This window comes from Vicugna pacos, chromosome 2 (genome assembly GCF_048564905.1).
Source record: "Vicugna pacos chromosome 2, VicPac4, whole genome shotgun sequence".
NCBI classification, from domain to species: domain Eukaryota; kingdom Metazoa; phylum Chordata; class Mammalia; order Artiodactyla; family Camelidae; genus Vicugna; species Vicugna pacos.
The window spans coordinates 115213995-115226368 of NC_132988.1; positions in this window are offsets into that span (position 1 = coordinate 115213995).

Below are 12374 nucleotides of genomic sequence, written 5' to 3' on the forward strand. Positions count from 1 at the left end.
CTACCATTATATCAGGGATTCATCTGTATGGCAGCTATGGATTTGGGTAACATAATATATCAAGTATACCTGAGGGAAAAGGTTCCTCAGACACCACAGAAAATACATAAAACACAAAATTTGAATATAAGTACCTGGAGATCAGAAATATCTTTCTGACCACTGTTCTATTCTCAGTCCCTAAAATAGTGCATTATAAGAAAGTACTCAGTAAGTGTTTGTGAAAGTTCAAAGAAATTAATGAGTTTGAGGGCCAGACAGAGAAAGAGAAACATGATATCAGACCTCGGAGAAGTGTCTAAATCAAGATTTGACCTAATGTCTCTGATTTCAAAGCTTTCAGTCTCTCTAATGCATGCCTCTGCCTTGTTAAAGGTAAAATGATGACTTAGAGAAAGGCCAAAGGCAAAAATGCAGTGCAGATGCATGTAGCTAATCCAGGTTATGTAAAATCCAGTCCAATCCATGTCCCTTTTGCCAATTTCTCTTGATTGCCCTAAGAGAATCTTTTCTTCTTATGAATCAGACCCTAAAAGAGAAAAGCATACTATTATCACTTGACGAAGAATTAGACCTGTAGTGGAAAAGCTGAGCGACTTTTTGTATTTTTGTTATTTTCTCAAACACACACATACATGCACACCCACACACAATCACACATATGGGAGACAGAAAGAAAGAGGAAATGAAAATGGGAGGAAGGAAGGAAAGAAAGGAGATAGAAAAGGAAGGAAGAGAGACAGATGAAAGGACAGGAAAACAGCAACCTCAATTTCCCTAAAACTCTGTCATTTAAACCTAATTACACCAATAATGAGGCACACTTATTTTAATGGAGATTTTGATTGTACAATTTTTAACAATTAGAATGTGGCAGAGAGCAGTATTATTCAAAAGCTAATTACAAACTGTACTTGTTAAAAAGTCAGAAGAGAAATTCCTGAGCACTGGTCTGCTCTCCTGAAGACCCCCATCTGAGACGTTCTGGATGCAGCAGTGATTAGCTCGAGATCTCTCTTTGCAGGGGACGTCCTGGGTGCACAGGGAATTCAAGGTAGGAATCCACCGTCCAGGACAGAGAAAGGTAAAAATGAAAGAGCCAGGGCTTTGAAATAATACAGAAATAAACTATAAGCACAAATGCCACTCTTTGACTTCCCAGCTGTGCAGAATGGGAGGCTCACTTAACCTCCCCAAATCTCTGTGGCATGAAGATGGGGGTGCCTTCCCCAGAGCACTGTTGGGTGGGCTGTCTGTGAAGTATGGACAATCCAAGCACGTAGCTGGCATTTAGCGTGTGGAGGGAAGTCACCAGTACAGAAGGGACGTTTGTCATGTGGACATTGTCATAGGGCCTGAGAATGACATCTGTGTTATAAATTGAATTGTGTCCGCCCCCCAAAATTAATGTTGTAAGTCCTAAACCCGGCTACCTGTGAATGAGACCTTATTTAGAAATAGGCTCTTTGCAGATGTGGTCATTAGGATGCAGCCCAGTGCAGTATGAGTGGTGTCCTTATAAAAAGCTGGCCCTATAAAGACAGAGACACAGGGGGAAGGCCACATGAAGACGGAGGCAGGGATTGGAATGATGTGCCCACAGGCCAAGGAGCTCCAAGGAGCAAAGTAAAAGGACTGCAATGGATTCTTCTAGAGGCTTCAGAGAAAGCACGGCCCTGTGGGCGCCTTGATGTCAGATGTCCAGCCTCCAGAACCATGAGGGACTCAGGTTCTGTTATCTAGAGCCACTCAGTGTGTGGTGTGTCGTCAAGTCACCCCTGGGGAATTAACAGTCTGTAAGGCATTTAGTTCCCCTCCCCTCAACCCACCTGTACTATTTCCTATTGTCAGGGCTGATTCCTCTCCTAGGCCTTGGGTTCCAGCCCCAGGAAAGGATTTGCTAATGGTTTGACCATAAGCACAATGGCAGTGCCTGGACCATGGCTCACCAACAGATGCCCCCATCACTTCTCACCCCCAGTCAGTCTCTTTGAAGTCTGAGTAACCATTTCAAAATGCAAGTTACATTATCAATGTGACCGCCACCAAACCCTTGCCAGGCTTCCCCACGTGCTTAAGATAAAGACAAGACACTTCCATGGCCTGTGAGGGCGGGCCTTGCCCTCCCGTCCGTCGGGGCCTTGGCCTCTGCTGCTGGGTCTTGGTCCTGCAGCCACGCAGAGGGAACACAGTGCCAGTGAGCGACCGAAGGCCAGGCTCAGCCCCTCTCCGCACGACGCCCTGCTGTCGTCATGGCCTTTCCTAGTTCGTGCCCACCTCCATGCAGGTCGGACACCATTCCTCGGGGCGAAATTAGGTCAGGCCTCCCTTGCATGTTATTGTTACCACAGGTGCCTTTTCTTCGTGGTATTCACCAGTTCTCATTTACATATGTATGTCATCACTACATTGATGCTTCTTGAGACCCCCACCATGTTACAAACTCTAAGAAGACGGGAACTGAGCTAGTTTTCTCAGCACTGTGTCTCTGAGCACTGTACCTACCATGCAAAAAAGGCTCAACATATGTTGGATGGGCAGTTAGGCTGATGGATGGGAGATGGATGGAGGGTCGGACGGATGGATGGAGGGATGGACGTCTTAACCAAAGCGTAGGATAGGTCTTTGGCTCAAGGAGTTGGAAATTTCCATTACTGAGGACTGGCAAGAACAGGTGCCCTAAATCTAAGCCTGACATCGGCTTGCCCTTGCCCTCTCTTGTTCCCATGGTCATACTGGCTGGGGACTTGCTACAGCATCTTTTGGAATTTCTGTCCTGGTTTCTGTCTACTTCCCTGGCTTAAGACCCATTGTTCACCTTGACCTCAATGCCCTACACATTCTAATAGTCTTCTTGACAGTCATTTTGTGGAATAAATGTAGTTTTAATGCCAGATATATATGAGTCCAAAGCCCAGCTTTCTCAAGTATATGCTATGTGGTTTTGCTTGAGTTATTTGCACTTCTTCAGTCCTCACAATAGCTATGAAATTATATATTATTATTCTTTTCATAGATTATGAGAGACTATCTATGTAAAAAAAATAAAGGAACTCTGTTTCAGAGAACATGATTGACTTCCCCAAAGTTAAAAAAAATGAAATTAAAAAAGCTGAGATTTCCAACTAAGTTCAATACTTATTTTCCCCTTCTTGATTGCAATTCATATATATATAGATTTTTTAAATCCAGAATATATTCCATTGTTTTCCAAGGATTACAGCACCTTCAGGCACATACACATTTGTTCCTGGTCTGAATTTAAGCTTTTCTTCATGCCTGATGTTCAGTTTAAATCCTCTGCTCCCACCTACTAAGAGAAAAAAAGGGTAAAATAATGAAGAGACCTGGAACAAATGAAAAGAGAAGTCATATCACAAGAAATCTTGATTACTCCACTTGAAATGCTGTGTTATTGCAGAATGTGTGCTGGGAGCTTTGGAGGGAAGTATTCAAAAAATTAGCCAAGGTTAAATAATTCAAGTGTGAATGTACCCGAGCTGAGCAGATTATAACATTCAAAGAGAAGTTTTACACAGGATGGAGAAAAATGTTATAAAATTAAAATTAATGAGGATAAGTTTGACATTCTTGCGTTAGCTTGGATCGACATGGATATGAAGAAACTGCACATCCTGCTGGGGAAAGGGAGGTGGAATGTCAGTGTGATGTTGGCTGATGCCTTCCCTGCATGTGGAGACAATCTCGACCTGCCCTGGGTGCTTTTCACATGAAAACCCACACTTTTCTTCGTTCAAGTTCAACTTTCTCACAGCTCCTCTGTCTCATCCTCTCAGAGCTAGGTCCATTTTTATTTTCCCTTTGGAGTCTTTTTGTTCTGTACTCAGAACCAATCCTGAATTAAGACGGAAGACACATAACCAGGATGGTGTATTTGAAAAGGCAGAGACGGAGAGTCATGTGGACTTGGATTTGTGTTCTGGCTTGGAAGAGCTGTGTGATGCTGCATTTTTCAGTCTCAGTTTCCATGTCTTTACCACGATGGTAAGAAGCCTTTGTCACAGACTTGTTTGGAGGATTGATTGCAGTTTAATGCTTGGGAACGATATTTAACACAGAGTCTGACCCTCAGTTGGGGGTCTTGGTTGCAAGCAATGCAAGATGACTCTGAATATTGACACAGAGAAAAGTTTCTTTTTTTAAAGAATATTGGGCAGCTCACTTGGGGAAAGGCTGGAAGACAAACTCAATACGGATTTCCAGCAATGTTCTAAACCAAGGGTGCTGGGGAAATGGCTGCCGCCCACAAAGAACTAGAGGAAAGGGCTCCAGCTTCCGCCCCAGAAATCCCACCTGGCCAACTCCAGCTTCTCAAGGAACTCAGCAATGTCCTCAGTGGAGGGGAAGCTCAAAAACCTTACATCCCGCCTTGGACAGGTGCTCACACTACTTGCCTCTTGGTGCTGCTCATCTGGTCCTCAGAGCAAAACACACTTGTCCCTTGTTCACTTAATTTCCACCACGACTGAGAAAAAGCACCAGACGAAAGCAGAGCTGAGTGCCTTCCCCTCAGACGCTTCTTTCTCTGTGCACAGTCTGTCTCCCCCACCTGCTGGACTGTCAGCTCCACGAGAGTCGAGCCAGTTTCTTTATTACTACGTTATCTGTGCCTAGAAGTGGGACCAGCAAAGGTGCTCAATAAGTATTCGGTGAATGAATAAATAAATACAAGTTGTAAATGGGGTAAATATCCCCTCCTAGGAGTCCTTCCCTGTTAGAGAGTTACATAGAGCAAATCTCTGGGAAGTCTTAACCTCCAAGTCCTCGTATCTCAGGTATGAGGCAGCGACTGGGAAGGGAAGGGGAAAATAATGATAAAAGCAGCTCTGCCCAAGAATTTAAAAGCATACATGGGCCTGGCTGACAATGCAAAACTGTGTTATCTAGTCCATTAAAATGATGCCAGTGTGTCCCCAAGGTTGTCCCATGAAACCCTCCACCTGCTCACTGCTCATTTCCTGCTCACTGACCCATGTGGTCCAAGGTCTTTCTCTCCTGGAGAAGAGCCCTGGGCAGAGGAAATGAACAGGGGCTGAGGAAACCCACAACACCCACTCACCCACTGTGATTCCTCTTTTTTTTTTCCTCACCCTGTTCAGTCTAGAGCCAGGGATCAACAGAAATTTAAGGAAAACTGACAGCATCAGATAAGCATGCAGGGTAACTGTGAGCACTTACTATAAGCAAGGCAGAGTCTAAGTGCCTCACACTCCGGCCTCACTTAACTCTCACAAACCTCTTTGAGGAAGACACCACTGCTATCCCATTTTACAGATAAGAAGGCTGCAACACAGAAGGGTCCAAACTTCCCAAGATCACACAACTAGTAGGAGGTTGAGCCAGACTCCAGATTCAAGCCATGTGACAAGAACAGAGGAAAAAGGGATTGGTTAAAAAGTAGGCAATGTTTTGCTTTATTCCTTGTATCACCCTTCCGGGTGATGCCAGCAAAGATTCATGACACAATCACATCCCCCAGATAAGAACTGGCCGAGAGAGAGAGAGAGAGAGAGAGAGAAATCAGAGAAGAAGGAGAATTCTTGGAGATTAAAATAAATATTTCCAAATTTTAAAAAATATCTTAGAATAGTTAAAGATTATAATTTAGCGGTGTAAATTGGAAGTTACTGGGTATCAATTGTAAAATGTAACTTGGAAGCACTGATACTAATATACCCAGACCCACTGGTCCAGCGACTGTTCTTCTGAGAGAGGTGCTTAGTCATGCACACTGTGCAGACCTTGGGGCGCCGTCCATCACTGCTGGCAACCCCAAGACTCTAGGAGATTCTTAAATGCCCGTTACTAAGCAAATGATGCAAAGTTTGTTCATCTTTATTATGGAATACTATTTAGAATTTTTTTTAAGGATGGCACAAATATGCGTATGATGTGGAAACATTCAAAAACTATTTTGTCTAAGAGCAAATTGCTATAATTCTATTTGGTGAAGGGTGAGGATGCACGTGTAGGTGTGAAGGTATGTGTGTTGGGTGGGTCTGGAAGGCTATATACAAACAGGATCCTAGAACTGAAAAGTGGCGAGGACAAGGACGGAGAGGTGAGAGGAAGAGCCAAGCCAGGGAAAGGGCTCTCCCCAGGCTGAATTTCCGTGTTGTGCTGAGTTTGTCTTCAAAGAGCATGTGCAACTTTTCTAATTTAAAAAATAAAAGAAAGGACTTTGCCAAAAGGTGTGCAGAGCTCAGGGATAGGAAATGTGAGCTCCAGTCCAGACTGCCACTTAATCTGTCAAATAAACAGAGGAGCTGACAGCCTGTAGGAGATGGTGGTGGGGTGCGGGGTGGGGGGCTGAGGAGCCAAGCTGGTGGGCAGAGAATTGCACCCACACACAAGGAGACACCTCAAAACGCGTCCACTGTTTTCTTGTTTCTCATGTGGATGGCATTCAGGAGGAACGCAACTTCTCTCCTAAAGTAAGCCTGAAGGGTCTTGCAAGGTCTCCTTTCTCTGTCCATGAGCAACATGTCGGATTCCTCTTTCGGCTTGATTTCTCTTAAGATCATGCCTGTGTTTTATGCTGCTTCTGCCTATTTCTGAAAATAACATTCTGCCTTCTCCACCTTGGACTGCACTGTTCTCTGCATCTGGGGAAAACTGAACACTTAACAGCCTGGATTGTCTCGCACGTCGCCACAAAGGACAGGAAAAGGCCTGGGAGAGTAAAGGAGGGTGTTCACTGCATAGCACTTTAGCCCCACCCCACCTTTAATTTGCATATTTCCGTGTCTCTGTAATAAATAAGCTTTGTTTTCAAACAGAGAGACACAGAACGAGAGAACACACACACGACGCACAGGCACAAGCACTCACACTCCAGCGGAAACATCCATCTTTTCATTTCAACCCGGCTTCAGCTGACACTGGTCCAGTCTCCAGGATCCTCAGACTTGGTCCAGGAAAGGTTGGGCCTGAACAGCTTCTGTGGATGAATGACTCTCTTGTGAGTGACAGCTCAGGGATTTGCCGGAGGCTCCCAGACTTGCAAATCCAACACCCAGACAAAGAGGGACCTGGGCCAACGAAAAGGGCCTGAGCCAGGAGTCAGGACTCGAGTCTCAGACTGAGACAGGACATAAACAGCTTCTAAATCCTGGCCAGGCCCCTGACTTCACGTGACGAGCAAGCAACTCAACCTTCTGAGCCTGTGTCTACTTCCTGAGGCGGTGGTGAAGTCTCACCAGTCAGGTGGTTTGAAGCAAAAGAAACTGGTGGCCTCTCAGTTCAGGAGAACAGAAGTCTGAGGTCAAGGTGTCACATGGCTGCTTCCTTCTGGAGGCGCCAGGGGAGGATCTCCCAGGCCTTTCTCCCTGCTCCTGGTGATTGCCTTGAACACGCATCACTCCGTTCTGTCTCTGTCTTTATGCGATGTCGTCCTTGTGTGTCTCTGTATCCCAATTTCCCTCTTCTTATAAGGACACTAGTCTTTGGATTAGGATCCACATGACTCCATTATGACCTTATCTTGAAGCAATTGCATCAGCAAATTCCCTATTTTCAAATAAGGTCACAGTCACAGGTACCCAGGGGTGATGACTCAAACACAGATATTATTTTGGGGGGGGCACAATTCTACCTACCTCAGAGCTCAAGTCCCCACCCCCACAGTATTTGTTGTGAGAGTAAATTTTTTAAAATCATGACTGTAGAAGCTAATCCACATAAGTATTCATATATATAGATGAACAATAATGATGATCTTTGTAACTGACTTTCTGATTCCAAATCCCCACAATGAAAATGCAGGGGTCTTTTTATCACCCAAAGGTATTTCTAGAGTTTACAATGTGAAAAGCACCACGCTGGAGGCCAGGGGCTCATGGAGAACAGAAGACCCCACAGAAAGAGGAGAAGGAGCTGGCCCAGCCCTGGCCCCACCGGACTCATCCCCATCAGGCTAGTGGCGCAAATCCAGGATTCCCCCAGTCCTGGCCCAGATGAGAGGTTCTCTCAGAGCCTGGGGATTGGACCAACTCAGCTCTGTGGTCCTGGCTGGAATCCAGGGGTCCTGGTCTTGGCAGCATTTGTGTTCCAAGAATGCAAATTCAGGCTGTCTCTTTCCCTTTCCCAGTTGCAAGACAGTTCTGGAAGAGGTTCAGAAAAGAGCTCAGAAGGGCCCCCACTTTTCTGAGTTGGGGGTTTGGAAGCCTATTTCCAAGTGACTGAGGTGCTGGGTGCAGGGCAGACTGTCTTAACTGGGCACAGACCACAGAGTTATCCTCAGACTCAGCTCCCTTCCCGCCTCCCTCGCCTCTGCCCTCCCCATCTATCCACCCCCTCAATCTCTTCTCTCCCCAGAACTGGGCTGTGAAATCTTCCCCTGCCAGTGCTTCAGTTTTCATCTCCTTTCCACTGCAGCTGTGCTGTCACTGCCCCTCTGTCCCTCCCCAGGGACCCCCAGGGGACCAGGTGAGCCCCTCTTCCCATCCACAGTCAGACAGCCTGACTGGTCTTTCACAGGAGTCACCTGCTCTGTCCTTGGCTGGGAAAACCTCTCCTCCCCAATCCCCTCCAAAATGTTGATGCTGATAGTAAGCTTCACAGACTAACGAAGACAGTGGGCTCAAAGTCCTCGAGCCTTTCTGTGTGTCAGGCATTTTGCAACTTTTTGTGACAAAAAAAAAAGACTAAATAATTTGCTCAAAGCAGGTGGAGAATCCAGGCTCAACCTCCCCTATCCACCATTCTGTAGACTCCAGACTGAAGCCCAGCTGGGCGCCCAACAGGGCAGTTTAGGGGAACTTGCACTGCTCTCTGGATCTAAGTTCTGGTCTGCGGGGACCCCTTGCAGCACCAGTCAGTCACCCTCCACCCCCTCCCCCATTTTATTGAGCTGCAGGAAAAGAATGGAAGAACCACATTCACACACAGTGTGTAGAACACAGGCAGCATCTGCATTTTCTTTCAATTGAAGTTGTAAAGACACGATTCAGCACCTGAGGGATTCCCACTGAGGGTGGCCTCTCACCTGACGCAGACTGGCGCTCTCCACTCGGATATTGTCAAGCTCCTCTCAGTCTGAGTTGGGGGTTGCATTTTATTTTATTTTTTAATTATTTTATTTTTAATCAATTTTGAAGGGGAGGTAATTAGGTTTATTATCTATTTATTTATTCATTTTTATTTCAAGCCATAAAATATCAGGGTTTATTAATTTTTTTTAATTGAAGTATAGTCAGTTACAATGTGTCAATTTCTGCTATACAGCACAATGTCCCAGTCATGTGTATATATATATACATGTGTTCATTATCATATTCTTTTTCATTAAAGGTTATTATAAAATATTGAATATAGTTCCCTCTGCTATAAGAAGAAAGTTGGTTTTTATTTATTTCTATATATGGTGGTTGTCATTTGTGAATCTCAAACTCCCAAATTTATCCATACCATATGACATCACTCATATGTGGAATCTTAAAAAAACAAAAAAAGAGGACACTAATGAACTCATCTGCAAAACAGAAACAGACTTGCAAACATAGTAAACAATCTTAGGTTTATTTGTTTACTTAGTTATTTAATGGAGGTACTGGAGATTAAACCCAGGACCTTGTGAATGCTAAGCACGTGCTCTACCACTGAGCTACATCCTCCCCACAAGTCTTGCATTTTAAATGCTTGGAGATCTAATGTAGAAATCTTTCCACGGGGTTCTTTATCTGGATTGGTATCTGGTTTATATCTATATCCATGACACCCATTTTACCTACATCCGAATCACACCTGCCCCCAGAAACAGGTGTTCTCAAATGCGGGGTGAGCAGGCATTCACTGCTTGCACGACCCTCGTTCCACTGAAACAACTCCCAGAGCCCCCTTGCTCAACGCCACTGCTCCACCCCCAGCTCAATGACTTTTGCATGAACATAAATGGATCCTGCTGTCATTAGTTTTCATTAAGCATGATAAGACCTCGACAGATATGATCGATGACAATAGTACAGCACTGTGCAGCCTCACCCAGGCCAGAAGGCTCTGACTTTGAACTGCCGGACAGTTGGTCCCATATGCATTGAACCTCATTGCACTGCATTCATGGAGGTTTCCACATCAAATGGTGTCCTTATAAAGGAATTTTTCTCCAGCCAGTCATCAAAAAGAAATTTGATCCTGCTAACAGGGGAGCTACCTACAATGACCCCCCCAATCAGAAGGACCAAGTGGACCAAGGAGAGCACACAACTGTCTTGGCTGCACCCTCAGTACAGCTTCCTTCCTTCTACAAACCTTAATCCACGCTGCAAAGATTCATCCAAACTGCAAAATTGTGGATAGCTTTTCTTCCCCGATGAAATTGTCACTGGAACACATTGCCTAATAAGGTAAGTGTTACGTGAAAGAGGTGAACACTTGTCGGTAACGACACCTCCATGCTCTGGAAAAACTACAGAGACAGGAAGACTGAAATCCCAGTTTCACAGTTCAGACTGAATGTCCATTGTGAGCCATAGAGTCTACAGATAGTCCAGGTGAACAGAGGAGTTTTTCAAGAAATAAACTCTAGTTCTAAAACCAGGAGACCAGAGCTAAAGACCAAGGTTACCCACTAGTAGTTCAATGGCATGGAAATTCACTTCATCTCTGAAACAAGGACCTGCAGTGACGTCCATGGGCCTAACTTGGCACATTAACCTCCATGAGCCTCCTGCTCCGTAGAAACATATTAAAAGTGATCAATTATGAGTGCGTTGTCCTGAAGACAACTTTGTCAATATTGTATGCTGAAATATTTTCTTTGACCTCAAGTTTATTATTTTTCTTCTGATTTTAGAAGAAATGAAAACATTTTTGTGGGCCCTTCCAAGCGAAAATGGACCCTAGGACCCACTGTGGTAGTGGAAGGGTCAGCTTTGCTTTCCAAACTGAAACTTCTCCTTATAATTAAAAGAGTAGAAGAGTATTAATTCCTGCATCTGAGAATCTTGAAGGTGATTAAATGAAATATTGTATGCATGTGACCCAATCCCCAGGTGAGTACCTGAAATATTTAAACTTGAGTCTCAGCGAGTGAAAGGCAGACTGGGCTTGAGTTCAGAGACTTGGAGCAAAGAATGAGCCGTGCCTGGGCATCTCTGGAGGGTGCATGTGGACAGCCAGAGCACAAAGGACAGAAAGGGGAGGAAAAAGTGCCCCACACAGGGCAGCCATGCTGTTCTCCCAGTGCTCCAAGCCCCTGGGCTGGGAGACCAGATGGGGCACACTAATACGATGGCCAGAGCCCCAGCTTCGCCTTGCGAGTGGGACAAGGTTGCAGGAAGGCTTCCTCCGAGCAAAGATACCCTATCCATTGCTGCTGTGCAAACTCATTTTCTCTAAAATACTTCCTCCTGTTCAGGTCCTTCACTTATAAATAATTTGTTGTTAGTGTTACTGTAGTGATTTTTTTTCCAAAGTAGAGGAAAGGATGAGTTTCACTTTTGAAGTCAACAAAAGTAAGGAGTACACATTGCCCAGGGAGGGGCAGCATTTTGGAGCTAGAAGCGACCTTGAGATGCAAGGACCCCAGGGAATTTACAGAAACCTTGGGGAGGGCTTCAGGGTCCAACCAGCCCTCTCTGAACCTCAAGAGTCATAGGACCACGACTGACATCCAGGTGGCAGGCGAAGTGTCTAGAGCACAGGAGAGGCACATTCAGGGACGCTTGCCTCTTCTGACAGCAGAGAAACTTCCGTCTTTCAAAGGATGCTCACTTGTGAGAAACACACGCCCACCAGCCGACTATCTCTGAACAAGGGCATTTGGAACGCAGTGGCTCCCCCTTGACCTATACAAGAAACTCCTTCCATGAGTCACCATGGGGCTCACTACCACCCGAGTCCCTCTTCCAGATGGGGCTCCTGTCCACTTCAGTTCTCCTTTCCAGCTACAATGTGCCTTCGACACAAGAGCAAGTTTACAGTACTTCTAAGGGGCTCTAAACACAGGCTCAAGAACAGAAGGCTGCAGCTATAGCTGGCAGTGGGAAGATGAGAGCCAAACAAGGAAGCAGCCCACGGTGCTCTGTGTAACAACAGAGCTCATCTAAAGCAAGGGCTGTGTGCATCCGCACACTTGAGCCTAGGAGACCTCACCCCAGCCCGCGCCCACTCCAGCACACAGACACCAACGGGTCAAGTGTGAAAATAAGAGGAGGGGGTAATTAATGGAATGGCATGTTTTAACAGACCACCAGCCCAGGAAGGGACCAGGAGGAGAAGCACGTACTGGAGGCTCTTCCTGAGAATGGAAGCTGAAGCCAAGAGAGGGATGATCCACTGTGAGACACAGATGCAGCCCAGCCTCTCTGAGCATCGTCACCTCCTGTTTTAGGATAGGCTTTGGATATACAAAA